At 35.0% G+C, this 17,692-nt stretch overlaps 1 long non-coding RNA gene, 8 other non-coding genes and 6 pseudogenes across 9 annotated transcripts in view; all 15 read right to left on the bottom strand.

Moving 5' to 3' along the window:
• Nucleotides 1-1,355: 1,355 nt before the first annotated feature.
• On the bottom strand, nt 1,356-1,429 carry LOC117796206. The gene has a single exon (XR_004620570.1). It is a non-coding gene; the product is annotated as a small nucleolar RNA SNORD113/SNORD114 family (small nucleolar RNA).
• Nucleotides 1,430-2,041: 612 nt separating this feature from the next.
• LOC105236835 overlaps nt 2,042-17,692 on the bottom strand; it is a 108,176-nt gene continuing 92,525 nt past the window's right edge. The window contains exons 45-53 of the long non-coding RNA XR_002142307.2: nt 17,138-17,224; nt 12,037-12,255; nt 11,746-11,832; nt 9,909-9,992; nt 8,930-9,015; nt 5,796-5,880; nt 4,860-4,951; nt 3,855-3,936; nt 2,042-2,369 (exon numbers count right to left, since the gene is read on the bottom strand). This is a non-coding gene — a long non-coding RNA (uncharacterized LOC105236835). The remainder of the gene's footprint in view (nt 2,370-3,854; nt 3,937-4,859; nt 4,952-5,795; nt 5,881-8,929; nt 9,016-9,908; nt 9,993-11,745; nt 11,833-12,036; nt 12,256-17,137; nt 17,225-17,692) is intronic.
• On the bottom strand, nt 4,422-4,497 carry LOC117796145. Its single transcript, XR_004620528.1, has one exon. It is a non-coding gene; the product is annotated as a small nucleolar RNA SNORD113/SNORD114 family (small nucleolar RNA).
• Nucleotides 5,428-5,502, bottom strand: LOC117796153. Its single transcript, XR_004620533.1, has one exon. It is a non-coding gene; the product is annotated as a small nucleolar RNA SNORD113/SNORD114 family (small nucleolar RNA).
• On the bottom strand, nt 6,366-6,433 carry LOC117796173 (annotated as a pseudogene).
• Nucleotides 7,324-7,389, bottom strand: LOC117796207 (annotated as a pseudogene).
• LOC117796184 lies at nt 8,533-8,607 on the bottom strand. Its single transcript, XR_004620555.1, has one exon. It is a non-coding gene; the product is annotated as a small nucleolar RNA SNORD113/SNORD114 family (small nucleolar RNA).
• On the bottom strand, nt 9,510-9,583 carry LOC117796180. The gene has a single exon (XR_004620551.1). It is a non-coding gene; the product is annotated as a small nucleolar RNA SNORD113/SNORD114 family (small nucleolar RNA).
• LOC117796178 lies at nt 10,434-10,508 on the bottom strand. The gene has a single exon (XR_004620549.1). It is a non-coding gene; the product is annotated as a small nucleolar RNA SNORD113/SNORD114 family (small nucleolar RNA).
• Nucleotides 11,390-11,464, bottom strand: LOC117796181. The gene has a single exon (XR_004620552.1). It is a non-coding gene; the product is annotated as a small nucleolar RNA SNORD113/SNORD114 family (small nucleolar RNA).
• LOC117796170 lies at nt 12,155-12,226 on the bottom strand (annotated as a pseudogene).
• Nucleotides 13,114-13,185, bottom strand: LOC117796203 (annotated as a pseudogene).
• LOC117796187 lies at nt 14,316-14,390 on the bottom strand. Its single transcript, XR_004620558.1, has one exon. It is a non-coding gene; the product is annotated as a small nucleolar RNA SNORD113/SNORD114 family (small nucleolar RNA).
• On the bottom strand, nt 15,247-15,318 carry LOC117796164 (annotated as a pseudogene).
• LOC117796200 lies at nt 16,736-16,807 on the bottom strand (annotated as a pseudogene).

Genomic DNA, 17,692 nt, shown 5'->3' with positions numbered 1-17,692 from the left:
TTTTCTTTTTGCTTACACAAAGACTCAGTCATTCACTAATTCACTGTGTCATTCTATCATTCTCTATTTCATTCATCATTTATTCCATTTCTCACTCAACAAAGTGAGAATCATCTTATCTTAATCTTATTAATCATCTTAATCCAAGAGAGAGCAGTCTAAACCTGTTTTTTTAATGGAGATCTGTTTCTCTTTTTTTTCCAGTTTTGCAAAATAAATTAAGCATGACCTTGTCAGGACAAATTCTTTTTTTTTTTTTAAGATTTTATTTATTTATGTGACAGAGAGACAGCCAGTGAGAGAGGGAACACAGCAGGGGAGAGGGAGAGGAAGAAGCAGGCTCCCAGCCGAGGAGCCCGATGTGGGACTCGATCCCAGAACGCCGGGATCACGCCCTGAGCTGAAGGCAGTCACTTTAACGACTGCACTACCCAGGTGCCCCTGTCAGGACAAATTCTTATCACTGGTCCATGCATGGTCTTTTTGTATTTCATTTTATGATTGCATGAAGCCATTTATTCTTTTCAAATATTATAGTCATCATCTATGAACAAAAGGATGAAACCAAGAATAAAAACTTAATCTACGACTTGCCAAAATCTATACTGCACTTTGCCACACTGGTCACAATCAGGATTTTCATCCTTAACTGTAATGACTGAAGCAGCCAATGTGCGGCCATTCAGGGGTACAAAGCAGATGTAAAAAAGAATAAAATATACTCATCACTGGTCCACACTTGGCACGTACTCATTTAGTTAACCATTTGTTCAGTTTAAATTTTTTTCTTTCTTCATAAATCAAACATCTAGAAACCTACTGCAAACTGAGAGCAGAACACTGACCATTAAATACCTGTCTAGCTGCTTTCTTACGCAAAGTGGTAACAACCTTAATCTGTGTATTTTTTTTAATGAACCAAAGTATATCAGAACTGAATTAGTAGTATTTCCTGTTTTATAACATAGCCTCTAAATTGGTCTTTTTAAAGATTTTATTTATTTACTTGAGTGAGAGAGTGAGCAAGAAAGAGAACGAGGGCACAAGCGGGGGGAGGGGCAGAGGGAGCAGCAGACTCCCCACTAAGCACAGAGCCCCATGTGGGGCTCAATCCCAGGACCCTGGGATCATGACCTGAGCCGAAGGCAGACGTTTCACCAACTGAGCCACCCAGGAGCCCCTAAATTGGTCTTTTTCTATTTCTGTTTTTCTTTACCTTTGAATATATTTGTTTATTGATCCATTCCTTTATTCATTAATAATATAAAATCAATATCCATGAACCCTTTTCAACGAGATTCCTGAACCTTCCTGAGATCATTGCCCCAAAGTCACACAGTAGTTCTCTTTGTGCAGTGGACCTCAGTGGTTCAAAAAATGATTGATCATAATTTTCATTCAGATGCATTCCATGCACATCATTGGTCCAGGTGTGGCCCTTCTGCATTTAACTTTTAGAGCTGACATGGAAGCATTTTCATCTGTTACAGGAATAACCATGAACCCACCATCCTATCCAACAACTAGAATACTGACCCCTGAAATGAGCAATACCCTGGATCTTTGAGAAGAGGGGAATGTTTAAATAATCAGTGGGACTAAAGAAATAAATAAATAAATAATCAATGGGACAAACATGAAATGAAACCTGAAGTTTTGAAATGAATGAAAAAAGCTCAGTTTTTTACTTGGACTTCATTTGCACCATATTGGATTAATTATAAACTGTGGTTCATCACATATTTACATTACTGGTCTGTGCATGACATTTGAAAAGTTAATTACATTTATGTTTTATTTCCTTTCACTTTCTGTTTCCATTTTCCGGATATATTTTTTTTTATTTGAGAATAGCCAACACACAATGTTACATTAGTTTCAAGCACACAACACAGTGATTCAACAACTCCTAGAGGGTATGATGCTAACTAAAATAAGTCAGAGAAAGGCAAACAGTGTATGATTTCACTTATATGTGGGATCTTAAAAAACAATCCAGAAGAATAAACAAAAATCGGAATCAGACTATACACAGCGAGAAGAAAATGATGGTCACCTGAAGAAATGATGGCAGGGATGGGTGGACAAAATGGGTGAAGGGAGTGGGAGATACAGACCCACAGTTATGGAATGAACAAGTCACACGAATGAAAGGCAGAGCACCGGGAATATGGTCAGTGGTACTGTAATAGTGTTGCATGGTAACAGAGGGGAGCTTTTCTTTTTTAACTGATACAATGAAAACCCACAAACTAACCACCAAACCAAGAACTTGATTACTTACGTAGCATGATACACTCCTTCCCACAGGGATAAGGCAAAGATCCTCAAGACTGGAGAATAATCTGATTAGCTATGGTGCAGCCATCCTGCAGAATGTAAAAAGGATGCTGACAAACTAGGTTTGGGGTTTAATTACTGAACGTGAGGGGTCCGTGACAGAAATTTCTCGTAAACAGTGATATATGCCACATTCTTACATCTGGCTCATGAATGGACCTCTATTTTGTTAATTAATATATTAAGTTATCCATTTTAACAATATAAGGAGCACCATTAAATGAACCACCTGACATAAAAACGAGGAGTGCTGCAGACAATCGACTCTGGGTCACGTACCCTCAGAGCTACAAGGTTAGAACTTCCTTTATAAAAGGGTATGTGTTGTGCTAAACCAGATCAATCACGAACCTTGGTTTGTGACACAATCTCATCTTTGGTCCCTATGTGGCCTTCTTTGATTATATTCTACACCTTTTAATCCCACAGACAACCCTGAAAACCCTCAACAAACAGAATTGGGACTGTTACGGAAAAGTCCTGATGATTACAGAATCAGCTCCATGTGTCCATAGATGGAGGGGAAAAGGGAAAATGACTATGAATTCTTTTTTTAAATTCTTTAATTTTTTAAAGTTTTTGTTTAAATTCCAATTGGTTAGGGGCGCCTGGGTGGCTCATTCAGTTAAACATTTGCCTTCAGCTCAGGTCATGATCCCAGGGTCCTGGGATCAAGACCCACGTCAGGCTCCCTGCTCAGTGGGGAGTCTGCTTCTCCCTCTCCCTCTGCCTGCCACTCCCCCTGCTTGTGTTCTCTTACTCATTCACTCTTGCTCTCAAATAAATAAATGAAATCTTTTATAAATAAATAAATAAATAAATAATTGGTTAACATATGGTGTACCCCTAGTTTCAGGTGTACAATACAGCGATTTAACACGTCCATACAGATGTCCAGACACAAGTTATTCTTCATTCTTGATTCATACACTACCAATCACTGTCAATATCCAAGCTTGTGAATTCTTTTCATTTCAATTTGCCTATTGATTTATTCATTAATTTACTACTTACTTGTGAAGAAATATACGTAAGTCCAAAAAAACTCAGAATAAGAGCCTTGACATCCCTAATCCATCTATAAAATCATTTCCTACAGACATCACATCTGTTTCTTAAATTGGCCTCCATGTTTCATGTATGGACCTCTCAGCATAATGCTTCATGTCAGTCCCATGTTTATTACTGGATCATGTTTGGCTTTCTTTGATTGTATTTCCTACTTTTCTTTTTTTTTTTTAATAAAGATTTATTTATTTATTTTAGACAGAGAGAGCATGAGCAGGGGGAGGGGCATAGGGAGAGGGAAAGAATCTCAAGTAGACTCCCAGGTGAGCACAGAGCCCAGTTCAGGGCCCGATTCCATGACCCAGAGATCACAACCTGAGCCAAAACCAAGAGTTGGACGCTTAACCAACTGAACCACCCAGGTGCCCCTATTTCCTACTTCTTAATAATGCATTCACCACTCTTACATTGCCCAAACCAAGACAAGAGCTTCGACTGTTACTCACACACACTGGTCTCCATGCTCCTAAGGCAACCCCTGAGTTCGAGGCCACGGGAAATGTCAGAATTGGTGTGGCAGTGCCCATTCTGAGGAGTATAAGAGCAAGCAGAAAATAAAATTTGAGATCTTCTATCCATTGGTCCTGTATATTCCACCTTTCATTTATTCAGCCATTTAATATTTATTAATTGATTGTGGTATTCGCTTACTTTTCTCTTACTAAAACAAACGTTGAACTTCCAATTCATTGATTCAGAACAAAACACTGACTATTACTTATCAAGGGCTATGTAATCCAAGGCAACACCCTTGGTCCACTTATCCATTCCAGATTATATTAATAGGATTGCTCTCCTTACCACATCTTTTCATAACTTGGAATATGCCTCACTTCATTCATCTTTAATCATTTAAAGATTTTTATTGATCCTTCCATTGGTTCTTTTATATTAATATAATCATAATCTATGAGGCACAAAATTAGAAGCAAAAGATTCTTACAGATCTCTAACACCTATCTATAAGATTTTATTCCAACAGAGGAATAGACTAGGTATCTATTGTATTAATGTTGGACCTCAGAGTTCCAGACATGTAGTAGTCATCATCCATGACTCATACCGCCACCAGTGGTCATCATTGATCCAGACTTGGCCCTCATTTTAATTTGTGTCCGCGTGAATTTTATTAATTCATCAATAATAATAAAAGAGCTACCTGAAGTCCTAAAACATGAGAGTAAGATCCTTAAAGATCTCTAACATCTGTCTACAGAACTATTATTCATGGCAATACACCTCTTTCATTACTTTATTTCAATGTTGCATGTAAGGATTAATCAAAACAACGCTTCACATTAGCCCCATACTTATGCCGGGGCCATGGTTAACCTTCAAAAATTATATTTCATATTTTTAAAAATAATATAGTGAATGCCATTATAAAAAAAAAACAACAACAACAACAAGCAAACACTGAAACCAAGACAACAGCCTTGACTATTACTCACATTGGTCTCCATTCTCCTAAACCAGAGATGTAACCATGGAGCTCATGACCCTGGGAGATGCTTACATCCGCTCAAGAGTGTCCGTTCTAAGGCTTACAGAGCAGAGGAGGAGATAAAGAAAGGTTGAGACATTATCTGCTTTGGCCCTTGCATTCCACCTTTTATGTGGTTAGTCATCTAGGTAGTTATTTGGGATAACATTTTATCTTCTCTTAAGTAAACAGTATAGGTCTTGCTACTGACACAGAACAAGAGCGCTGACTATTGGTAACACTGTCTGTATCATCCTTAGTCAAAGAATAACACCCTTATGTTATTTACTTCCTAGTGAATATTAGAGTTTTCAATATATATCAATAGTATTTCTTGTCTTATCCTTTGTTTCTATAATTAGACAATGCTTAACCTTACTCATCTTTACCTATACATTTTCAATGTTCTTTCATTGATCTAATTGTAATAATAGTTTGAAAATGCATGAACACAAAGACCAAAATGAAATCCTTGTATACTTCTGACATCTATTTATAGATCCATTTAAAGAGAAAATGGACTAGATTTCTTTGGGTTGGACCTCAGAGTTCCAGACACGTAGCATTCATCGTATACGACTCATACGCCACCAGCCGTCATCATCGATCCAAGATTAGTCCACTTTCTCTTCATTCATTTCTATGAGATTCATTGATTAATTCATTAATTCACTAATTATACTTTAAAAACCCTATGACTCACAAAAACTGAAACAAAGCCCTGGTATCTCTAATCTATATATAGAATCATTGTCATATCAATATATTTCTTTCATTAATGTCTTTAGGTTTTCATACAGGTATCCATTGATACAATGCTTCATATCCACCCTGTATTTCTTTGTTACACGTTGAAAACCCTTAAAGAACCCAAACCAAGACAAGAACGTTGAGTATTACTCACATTGGTCTCCATGCCCCTAACAAATAGAAGGAACCAGGAGCTCAAGCCCGTGAAAGAGGCTTACATCAGCTCAAGTGCGCCCATTCTAAGGAGTACAGAGCAGAACAGATGATTAAAAAAAAAAATTATGCCATCTCTCCATTGATCCTTGCCTCTCGTCTTTAATTTAGGCAGTCATTTGTGCAATCACTAATTTCAAGTGTATTTATTTCATTTTCTCTTAAGAAAACAATTTTGAACTTGCCACTGACTCAAAACATAAATGCTATCTTAATTTATACTGTCTATACTCTCCCTAACCTAAGAGGTAAGAGTCACATGCTGTTGGACTTCAGTGTTTTCAATATTTATCAACAGCATTTCTTGCCTGATCATGTATTTTTATAATTGGACAATGCTTCACTCCACTTACCTTTCTCTCTCTTTTTCTCTTTCTTTTAATTCACTTATCCAATTATAATAATGGAATGAAAAACCATGAGCACAAAGACCAAAAAAATCTTTGTGTATTCCTGATCTCTGTATGTAGAATGGCTTTAAACAAAGGGAATGGACTAGATTTCTCTTCTGTTGGACCTCAGAGTTCCAGACATGTTTTCATCATACATAACTCATACGCCACCAGTGGTCATTATCCATGACCAGTATTGTCCCTCTTTTTCTTCATTCATTTCCATTTGTTTATTGATCATTAATTCACTAATAATAATTTGTAATCACTATGATTCACAAAACCCAAGAAGAGTTTTTATGTCCCTCATCTGTAGCATGGATAATTCTCAAATCAATCTCTTTCATTAATTAACTTCAGTTTTATATATATGCAATAATCACTCTAATGCACATCTCAATCTCGCATTTATCACAACTGTGCAACTGGCCATCTTTTAATAATACGCTGAATAGTCTCAAACCACCCAAACCAAGACAAGCACTTTGATTTCTACTCCCATTGGTCTCCAAGCTCCTTGCACACATATGCAACCGTAGAGCTCATGACCATGGAAGGTGTTAAATCAGCTCATGTGTGTCCACGCTGAAGAGTACACAGCAAAACAGGTGATTACGAAAAAACAAAAACAAAAAAACACCGATCTTATCTCCATTGATCCTTGATTTCTGCATTTCAGTTACTCGTTGACATATTTATTAATTTTCCATAAATTTTTTTCTCTTAACTAAAGGAATAATCTCAAACTTGGATCTGATTCGGAACAATAAAATTGACTCTTACTAAATAGTGTCTATGTGATCTTAAACCAAAGAGGTAACATTCTTAATCCATTTGTTTCTTAATGAGCATTAGTGTTTTCAATTTTTAGTAATAACATTTTTTGCCTGATCACCACACAGGTTTATAATCAAAAAACACTTCATCCCCTTCTATATCTATTTATGTTTGTTTGATGGCTCTATCATTGATTCATTAGTAATAGTGAATCTAAATCTATGAATCTAAAATGAGAGCATGATATTTGCATATTCCTAACATGTGTCTACTGGGTCATTTCAAGTGACTCGGTATTGTGTTGACCCTCACAGGTATTGCTCATCATCCACAACCCACACACCACCGGTCATCACTACTGGTCCATGCTAGACCCTCACTTTCCTCATGTGTTTTACATTTGTCCTCAATTAAATCATTAATTCATAGATATTAATAAAAGAGACATTTATTCAAGAAAATACGAGCACAAGATCCCTGAATATCCTTAATGCTGTTGTATAGAATCCTTTCCCATATACACTATGTTTTTCTCCATTTTTTAAAATTAATCAACACAATGTTTCCTATTATATCTATTTTTGTGCCATGGATAACTTTTTTATTCTGTTTCATACTTTTTAACAATACTGAGAATACTCTTAAACAAATGATTAAAACCAAGCTAAGATCTTTGACTATTACGCACTTTGTTTTCTTTACTGACACAGAGGCAACATGACCTTAATTATGGCAAAAGCTACAATCAGCTCAGTGCATCCATTCTAAAGAGTACCAAGAAAATATAATGATTAAAAAAAATGAGACATTCTCCCCATTGACCCACAGTTTTCATCTTTCAGGGACATAGTCATTTAAGTGTTTATTAATGTATGGTAATATTTAATTTCCTCTCAGTACAATAAACATCAAACTCGCAACTGACTCAGGGCGATACTGACTACAACCCAACACCATCCATGTCACCCTTACGCAAAGATGTAATACACTTGGTCCATTTATTATCCATTCCAGTGAATATTAATATTCATTTTCCTGACTATATATTTTAGTAATGAACAATGCTTTACCCTTTTCATCTTTATTCATTTATACATTTGCAAATTTATTCTTGCCATTGATTCTTTTATAATCATATTTTTAAAATTCATGAACACAAAGACCAGGAAAAAGATCGGTAGGGGAAGAAAGGGATAAAGAAAGGGGGATAATCAGAAGGGGGAATGAACCATGAGAGACTATGGACTCTGAGAAACAAACTGAGGGCTTCAGAGGGGAGGGGGGTGGGGGAATGGGATAGACCGGTGATGGGTAGTAAGGAGGGCACGTACTGCATGGTGCACTGGGTGTTATACGACTAATGAATCATCGAACTTTACATCAGAAACCAGGGATGTACTGTACGGTGACTAACATAATATAATAAAAATTTTTTTTTAAAAGATCACTGTAGAATGCTGAAATCTATCTACAGTCTTAAAATATGATGAGTGGATTAGTCTTTTTGTGTTGGAACTCAGGGTTCTAGAAATGAGGTATTCATTCCATATGATTCAAAAGCCACCAATTATCATCAGTGGACCATGATTGCCCAGCTTCATTCTCATCTATATTTGTTTATTAATTAATTAACAAGGAAGTCACATAAATCACAAAACACAAGAATAAGGTTCTTGAATATCCCATAACATCCACCTATAGAATCATTCACATACAGACTAAATCTCTTTCATTTAACTGAACTCAGTGTTTCATTTATGGATTGAACAATGTAATGCTTCATATCAATCTGATATTAAATATCACTGTGGTTGGTCTTCTTTGATTATATTCTTTTTAATAATGCAGTGAATAATTTTCTTTAAAAACCACTCAAACTAAGTCAAGAACTTTGATTATTACTCACATTGTTCTCCATGCTCCAACACAAAGATGCAACCATACAGTTCGTGATCTTGGATGAATCCTTAAATCAGGTCAAGAGTGACCATTCTAAGGAATATAGAGCATCAGGGCAGATGATTACAAAATTGAGAAATTGTCTCCATTGTACCTTGCTTTCTTACCTTCGTTTGGTTAGTCATTTTGGCAATCATTATTTGGAGTATATTTGTTTTCTTTCCTCATAAGAAAACGACCAACTTTGAACTTGAAACTGACCGAAAACAAACATTTTCTGCAACTTATACTATCTATATCACCATTAGCTAAAAAAGGAAACAGTCATGTACCACTTTTTTTCTCTTTAAATTTCAGTGTTCTCAATTTATATTAAAGTATTTTTGTCTCATCACATATTTTTATAATTGTACAATGTGGAACCCAATTCTTCTTTATGTATTTGTTTACTGATTCTTCCACTGATCCCATTATAACTATAGAATGAAATTACACACACAAACAACAAACATAAATTCATTCTGTATTTCTGAAATCTGTCTATAAGATCATTTCAAATAAGGGGAATAGACTAGATTCTGTAGTGTTAGGACTCAAAGTTCCAGACACATAGTATTCATTGCATATGACTCATATGCCATCTGTCATCATCACTTGTCCAGGATTGGCCCTCTTTTCTATCATCTATTTCTTCATTGTTTATTGATTAATTCATTAATCATTTTAAATGCTATGATTTCACCCTATGAAAAAACCCAACAGGAGGCTGGATATCCCTAATCTGTGTATAGACTCATTCTAACATCAGTGTATCTGTTTCATATATTCTCCTCAAATTTTGTAGTTGCATTATAAATAATACTTTCTATCAATCTCATTGTTATCACAGTGGGCCATCTTTGATTGTATTTCATAATTTTAATAATGCACTAAATACCCTTACACAAGCCACACAAACCAAGACAAGAAATTTGACTATTACTCACATGATCTTTGTCCTCCTAATAGAGATTTGCATCACAGAAATTGTGGTGATGGAAGATGCTCAAATCATCTTAACTGTGTCCATTCTAAGAAGTAGAAAACAAAGCAAGTGATCTTCTAAAAATTGAGACCATATCCTCTATGATTCTTGTTTTCTACATTTCATTTACTCAATTACTAAGGTATTTATTCATTTTTCATAACATATATATATTTTGCTCTTAGCAAACGAAGAACCTCAGTTTTGGAACTGATCCTGTACAACCAGACTTGACATTCACATATCAGTGTCTATATGATCCTAAACTAAAGAGCTGAAATTCTTGTTCCATTGATCCCTTAATGAGTACAGGTGTTTTCAATTTCTACCGATAATATTTTCTGCCTTATCACGTAAGTTCACAGTTGGACAATGCTTTACCCTCTTCTTTTTGATCTATGTATTTTTATTTAATTATTCTGTCAGTAATTCATAAATAGTAAACCAAAATCTGTGATCATTTCCAATAGAAGAGATATGGTTTTTGCTGGACTTCAGAATTCCAGATACATTTTATTCACTGTCCCTGACTCACAAGCCACCACTCATCATCAATGGGCCATGTGAGGCCCCCTTTTTCTTCATTCATTTCTAAATTTGTATCAAATCATTAATTCACTGATACTAATAAAATACACATGATTCATGAGAACACAAGTACAAATCTCTGAATCCCATCCCTAACATGTATCGATAGAAATCTTTCTCAACATACTGTATCTTTTTCATTAAGTGACTTCAACATTTCACGCTATTAATCAATATTTCATATCACATTAATCAATGGGCCATTGATAAGTTTTTAAATTAGACTTAATACTTTAAAATAATACATTGAGTACACAAATGACCAAAACCAAGGCAAGAACTGTGACTATTACTCTACATAGGTGTCTTTCTGAAAACAGAGATAATGTGACAATTTGATGACAGAAGAATACTTAAGTTAGCTTGTTGTTTCTGAAGAGTGTCAAGCAGAAAAGATGATAAAAAGATTGACACATTCTTTCTACTGATCTATAATTTCCATACTTCATGTACATAGTCACCTAGGTTTTTAGTAATTTATAGTAAAATTTATTTATCTTTCTCTCAATACAATAAACATCAAACTTGCAACTGACTCAGGGTGATACTGACCAGTACTTATCACCATCGGTGTCACCCTTACTCAAAGATGTAATACACTTGGTCCATTTATTATCCATTCCAATGGATATTAATATTCATTTTCCTGACTATATATTTTAGTAATGAACAATGCTTCACCCTCTTCATCTTTATTCATTTATACATTTGCTAATTTATTCTGCCATTGATTCTTTCCTAATTATATTTTTAAAATTCACGAACATAAAGACCAAGGAAAAAAACACTGTACAATCCTGAAATCTGCCTACAGAATGACTTAAAATATGGGGACTAGACTAGATTCCCTTTGCATTGGCCCTCAGAGTCCCACACTCATATTACTCATCATCCATGACTTATGGACCACCAATCATTATCATCGGTCCAGGATTGGCTCTTTCTGCATTCTCATCTACATTTCTTTATTGACTAACTCATTAATGAAGAAATACACACAAATCACACCAAGAAATAAGATCCTTCACTATCCCTAACACTCATCCATAATATCATATATAAACAGACTAAATCATTTTCATTAACCGAAATTAGTGTTTCTTTATGAATTAATTATTTTAATGCCCCATATCAATCTGATATTAAACATTGGCATGGTTGGCCTTCTCTGAATCACTCAAACCAGGACAAGAATTTTGACTATTACTCACATTGTTCTCCGTGCTCCCAACATGTAGATGCAAACATAAAGATGACAACTGTAGATGAATCCTGAAATAAGCACAAGTGTGCCCACTCTGAGAGCAAAAGCAGAGCAGATGATAAAAAATTAAGACATCTATCCATTGGTCCATAGCTTATACCATCCATTTATAAAGTCTTTCAAGTATTTATTAGGTTAATATAAATTTCTTAATAAATCAAATGTCAAACTTGAAACTGACAGCAATAACTGTTACTTATACTGTTCTATTATCGTCCTTTCATCAGACAAAACACACCTGACAAAATGGTCCATTTATTGTCCATTCCAAATTATAATAATATGATTTCTTTTGGGGCGTTCCTGATGTACAGTTTAAAGTTCAAACAGATGTAATGAATTAGATTTCCTTCACGTTGGACCTCAGTGTTCCAGACACGTACTCATCATATTCGACTCATACACCATCAGTGGCCATCATCGATCCAATATTGTCCCTCTTTTTCTTCATTCATTTCTATGGGTTTATTGATTGCAGAATTATTTCACTAATAACAATTTTCAATGCTATCATTCTTAAAAACTCAAGAAGAGTCTTTATGTCTGTAATCTATATATAGAATTATTCTCACATCAATATATTGATCATTATTACCTGTTTTTCTTGTATGGATTCATCAGAATAATGTTAACTATATCCCGTATTTACCACTGAGATACACTCTTTAAATGAATTTTGCACTTTTTCACAAATAATATTAAAATACAACAACACTGAACCAAGAAAGTAATCTCAACTGTGACTCACATTAATTTCTGTGCTCCTACTATATACAGGCAACCACGGAGCTCTCGACCATGGAGATGCTAAATCCGCTCCCGTGCATCATTCTGAGGAGTACAGAGTAGAGTGGACGGCAAAAAAAACTGAGACCTAATCACCACTGAGCCTTGCTTTCTGAATTTCATTAATTAGGTATTTATTATTTTTTTTCTTAATATGTGTTTTTTATCTTAGCAAAAGGAAAAAACTCAATCTAAAGATCGACCCAGAAAAATAAAATTCACTCTTCCTCATCACGTGCCTGTATGATCCTTAGCCACCTGACCCATTAATTTCTTAATGGGTATCAATGGTTTTACAATTATTAATGATATCGTCTGCCTCACCACATACATTTGTAATTGGACCATGTTTCGTCTACTTCTTCCTGATACAGTTATTTATATTTTGTTACACACTTCTATCATTACTTCATTAATAATAACTAATCGATGTCTATGAAATCAATGCAAGAATATGATCTTTGTATATTCCTGACATCTCTTCATGGAAACAATTTCAATGGAAGAAATAGAGTGATCATGTCCCACACGAGACCTCAGTGTTTCAGACACATTTTCTTCACCCTTGATTCCTATGCTTCCAGTCATAATCGCTGGTCCACGACTGCGTCTGTTTTTCTTTGTTTCTACATTAGTATTGATTAAGTTATGAATTCATTAATAACAATAATAATACATGCTTCATATAAACTCAGGAACAGTTTCTTGAATATCCCTAACATCGATTCACAAAATCATTTCCCGTATAGACTGTATCTTTCAATAATAGACCTCAATCCTCCACATTATAAATTAACATAATGTTTCATATCATATTTATCATTAGGTTATGGTAAACTTTTAAACTAATTTGATAATTTTTCATAATACCATAAATACCCTTAAACAAATGACCCAATCCAAGACAACAACTTTGACCATTACTCACTTTGATCTCTCTCCACACAGAGGCACCATGACTATTTTAATGAGGCAGAGGCTGAAATCGGTTCCAGCATCCATTCTGACGAATACTAAGCAGAAAATGTGACTAAAACGTTGAGACTTTCTCTCCATTCATTCACAGTTTTCATTATTTGTTTGCACAGTCACCTGGACATTTATTAGTGGTAATATTTCTTTTTCTCTTCATAAATTAAATGTCAAAGTTTTAATGGATTCAATCAATACCTATTACTTATCACTGTCTATCATTCTCACTCAAGACATCTACACTTGGTCATCTTATGTTCCATTCCAATTATATTGTACTTACTTATTATATATTGTAACAGTATTTTACCCTCTTCAGATTTATCCATTTACATTTTTATTTATCCTACCATTGACTTTTTTATTGAAGTACAGTGACATACAAGGTGTACAACATAGTGATTCAACTTCTCCATATGTTATGCTGTGCTCACCACAAGAATAGCTCCCACCTGTCACCATACAGCACTATTACGATACCACTGGCTATGTTCCCTATGCTATACTACCCCATGATTTATTCACTCCATCACTGGAAGCCTGTACCTCCCACTCCCCTACACCCATTCTGCCCATCCCCTCAGCCCTCTCCCCTCCAGCAACGACCAGTTTGTCCTCTATATTCCTACCGCTGATTTTGCATAACAATACGTTACAACGTTCATGTACACAAAGACCAAGTGCGTGACCCTCACATATCCCTGACATCTGTCTAGAGGATCACTTCAAATGGGAAGAAAGGACTAGATTTCTTTTGTGTTGGAATCCAGAGTTACAGACCTGTGGTGTTTATCATGCAAGACTCGTATGCCACCACTTGTCATCATTTATTCAGGTATGTCCCTCATTATCTTCAATCATGTCTACATGTTTTTATTAATTCATCAATTTGCTAATAATAATAAAATAAATACCGGGGGGGGGTCACAAAAATTTGAAACAAGACCCTTGAAAATTTCTGATATCTGCCTATAGAATTACTTTCCACAGACAGTAAGTATCTTCTATTAATGCTTTCAAAATTTCCTACAAAGGTTAATTACCATAATGCTTCATATTAACATCATTTTTCTTTTTAGCCTGGTTGGTGATCATTAATCGTATTTCACACTTTTTAATAATACAGTGAAAACCTTTTTGAAAAACCACAAAACCAAGAAAAGAATTTTGACTATTAATCACATTGGGCTCCATATTCTTCATACCATTCTAAGGAGTACAAGACAGAGCAGGGGATAAAAGATTGAGACCTTATGTTCATTCATCCCTGTATCCACCTTTCAATCAGTCAGTCATTTGGGTAGGTAGTGGTTTGGGGGAACGTTTTATTTTTCTTAAGTGAATAAACAATACTGATCTTGTCCTTGGCAGAAAACATGAATATTGACTACTACTTATGAATAACTACACCATCTTTAGTCAAAGAATAGATGCATATGTATCCTTCATAATAGGCATGTGTTTTTAATATATGGTAATAGTATTTCTTGCTTAACCATGTATTTTCATAATTGGTCAAAGTTTCACTACCTTCATCTTTCTCTATATATTTGTTTATTATTTTATTGAAGTAATTATAATAATAATAGAAATACATGAACATATAGGCCAAAGGAAGATCCTTGTATATTCCTGACATGTGTTTAAAGGATCACCTGAAACAGGGGCAATGGACCAGAATCCATCTGTGTTGGACCTCAGAGTTCCAAACACGTATTCAGCGTACACAACTCATACGCCATCAGTGGTCATCATCGATCCAAAATTGTACCTGTTTTCTTCATTTCTACAGTGCTTATTAACTAATTTATTAATTCACTAATTATTCTGAAACCCAATTATCAAAAAAAAAAAAAAAAAGCGGCCCTGAAATCCCTATTCTGTATACAGAATTATTTTCACATCAATATATCTCTTTCTTTAAATATCCTACATTTTTATGTTTCATGTCATTTCAATATTTGTCACTGGGCTACCGGTGACCATCTTTATTAAATATGGCACTTTTAAAAAATACACTGAATACCCTGGGGGGAAAGAAATCACTGAAACCCAGACGAGAACTTTGACTCTTATTACACACACTGGTCTCCCTGCCACCAAGTCATACTGCTTGAATCAGCTTAAGAGTGTCCATTCTGAAAAGGACAAAGCACAGGTGATGACTTAAATTAAAAAAAAAAAGTTAAATTCTTATTCCCACTGCTCCTTGATTCGCACATCTCTTGCCCACTCATTTAGGAATTTATAAATTATTCCTCGTCTAGATACTTTCATCTTATCAAAATGAACAGCAGGAAACTTGAAACAGACAACAACAACAAAAAAAACCTGACTCTTAATTATCTGTGTTAATATGATCCTTAGTCAAATAGATGACACTCCGTTTTTTCTTTTGTTTTTCCAAATGGCTCTCCTGATCCCTTTATTCCTTAATGAGTTTCAGTGTTTTCGATTGAACTAATAATATCTCATACCTGTCCACAAATGTTCAGAGTTAAAAAATGCTGTGCCTTGTCTTCTTTATTTATTATCTGTATTTCTATTAACAATAACAATCTAAATCTATAAACCCAATTCCTACATCGGGTATACTCCTGACACCTGTCTATCGACTTAAACAGAATACACTATGTTGGTATTACGTTGGGCCTCGGTATCCAGACACACAGTCTTCACTGTCCTTGATCCATCCACCACCTTTCATCACCACTGACTCATGATCGGGCCTCTTTAATTCTCATAAACATTTGCTTATTGATAAATTAACAAATACACAAAATTAATACAAATAAACAGAAGACCTCTTAATATCTCCCTCTACAATCTTTTTCAGAGACTAACTCTGTTTCAAAAACTGACCTCAAGGTTTACATTTATGGACTCATCAACTTAACATTTCATATCTGTCTGATATTTAACACTGGCATATTTTGCCTACTTTGATTATATTCAATATTTGGAATAATACAGTGAACGCCCTTAAACAAACCACCCAAGCTCAAACACCAACATTATTCACACTGGTCTTTCCAATGTTCTTAACAACATAGATGCAACTGGAGAGCACGTGACCTTGGAAGATGCTTAAATCAGCTCGAGCAAGTTCATTCTGAGGAGTACAGATCAGAGCACGTGATAACAACAACAACAACAAAAAACCTCGCATTTCCTCTGTGTTGGACCTCAGCGGTCCAGACATGTATCATTGATAGTGCATGACTCCTACACTAACAGTTATCATTGATCCGAAGAAGACCACTTTCTCTTCATTCATTCCAATAGTTTTTCGATTATCTCATTAATTCACTAATTGTAATTGTGAAACTCTATTATTAAAAATAAAACAAGGCCTTGAGCTCCCTAGTATATGACTAGAATCATTCTCACAGCACTTCTATCATTAACTATCCTCAATTTCTCATATATGTATTACTCAAAATAAAACTTCATATTAATCCTATAATTGTTACTAGGATACTGTTCACATTCTTTGATTATATTTCATACTTTTTACTATTTCAGCAAATATCCATAAGCAAAAAACCAGAATGAAGATAAGAACTCTGATTATTACTCACACTGGTCTCCAGACTCCTACTACAGAACTGCAGCCCCAAAGATCATGATCAGGGAAGAATCCTTAAAGCAAGTCCAGTGTGTCTGTTCTGAGGAGTGCAAGGCAGAGCAGATGATAAAAAAGTGAGACATTGTCTCCAGTGATTGTTGCATCTCACTTTTCATTTAGTAAAACACTTAGGTAATCACTAACTTGGTATAAATATTGTTTTTCTCTTAAGAAAACAAACCACTCTGATTTTACTACTGACCCAGAATCCAAACTTGGCTACAGCTTATACTGTCTATGGCATCCTTAGCCATACAGGCAACAGTCATGTACCATCTACTTCCAATGGAAGCCCAGGGTCCTCACAGGACGTTAACAGTATTTCTTACATAATCACAAATTTTTATAATTGGACAATGTTTCATTGATTCATATCAATTTATACATTTCTTTATAGATTCTATAATAACAGCACGAAAATGTATGAACTGTAAGACCAAAAACAAGATCCTTGTATATTCCTGACATGTGTCTAGAGGATCCCTTCAAACAACGGGAATGGACTAGA

The sequence above is a fragment of the Ailuropoda melanoleuca genome, chromosome 14 (assembly GCF_002007445.2).
Source record: "Ailuropoda melanoleuca isolate Jingjing chromosome 14, ASM200744v2, whole genome shotgun sequence".
NCBI lineage: Eukaryota > Metazoa > Chordata > Mammalia > Carnivora > Ursidae > Ailuropoda > Ailuropoda melanoleuca.
Note: the sequence above shows the minus strand (reverse complement) of the source record. Positions and strands in the feature narration are given on the sequence as shown.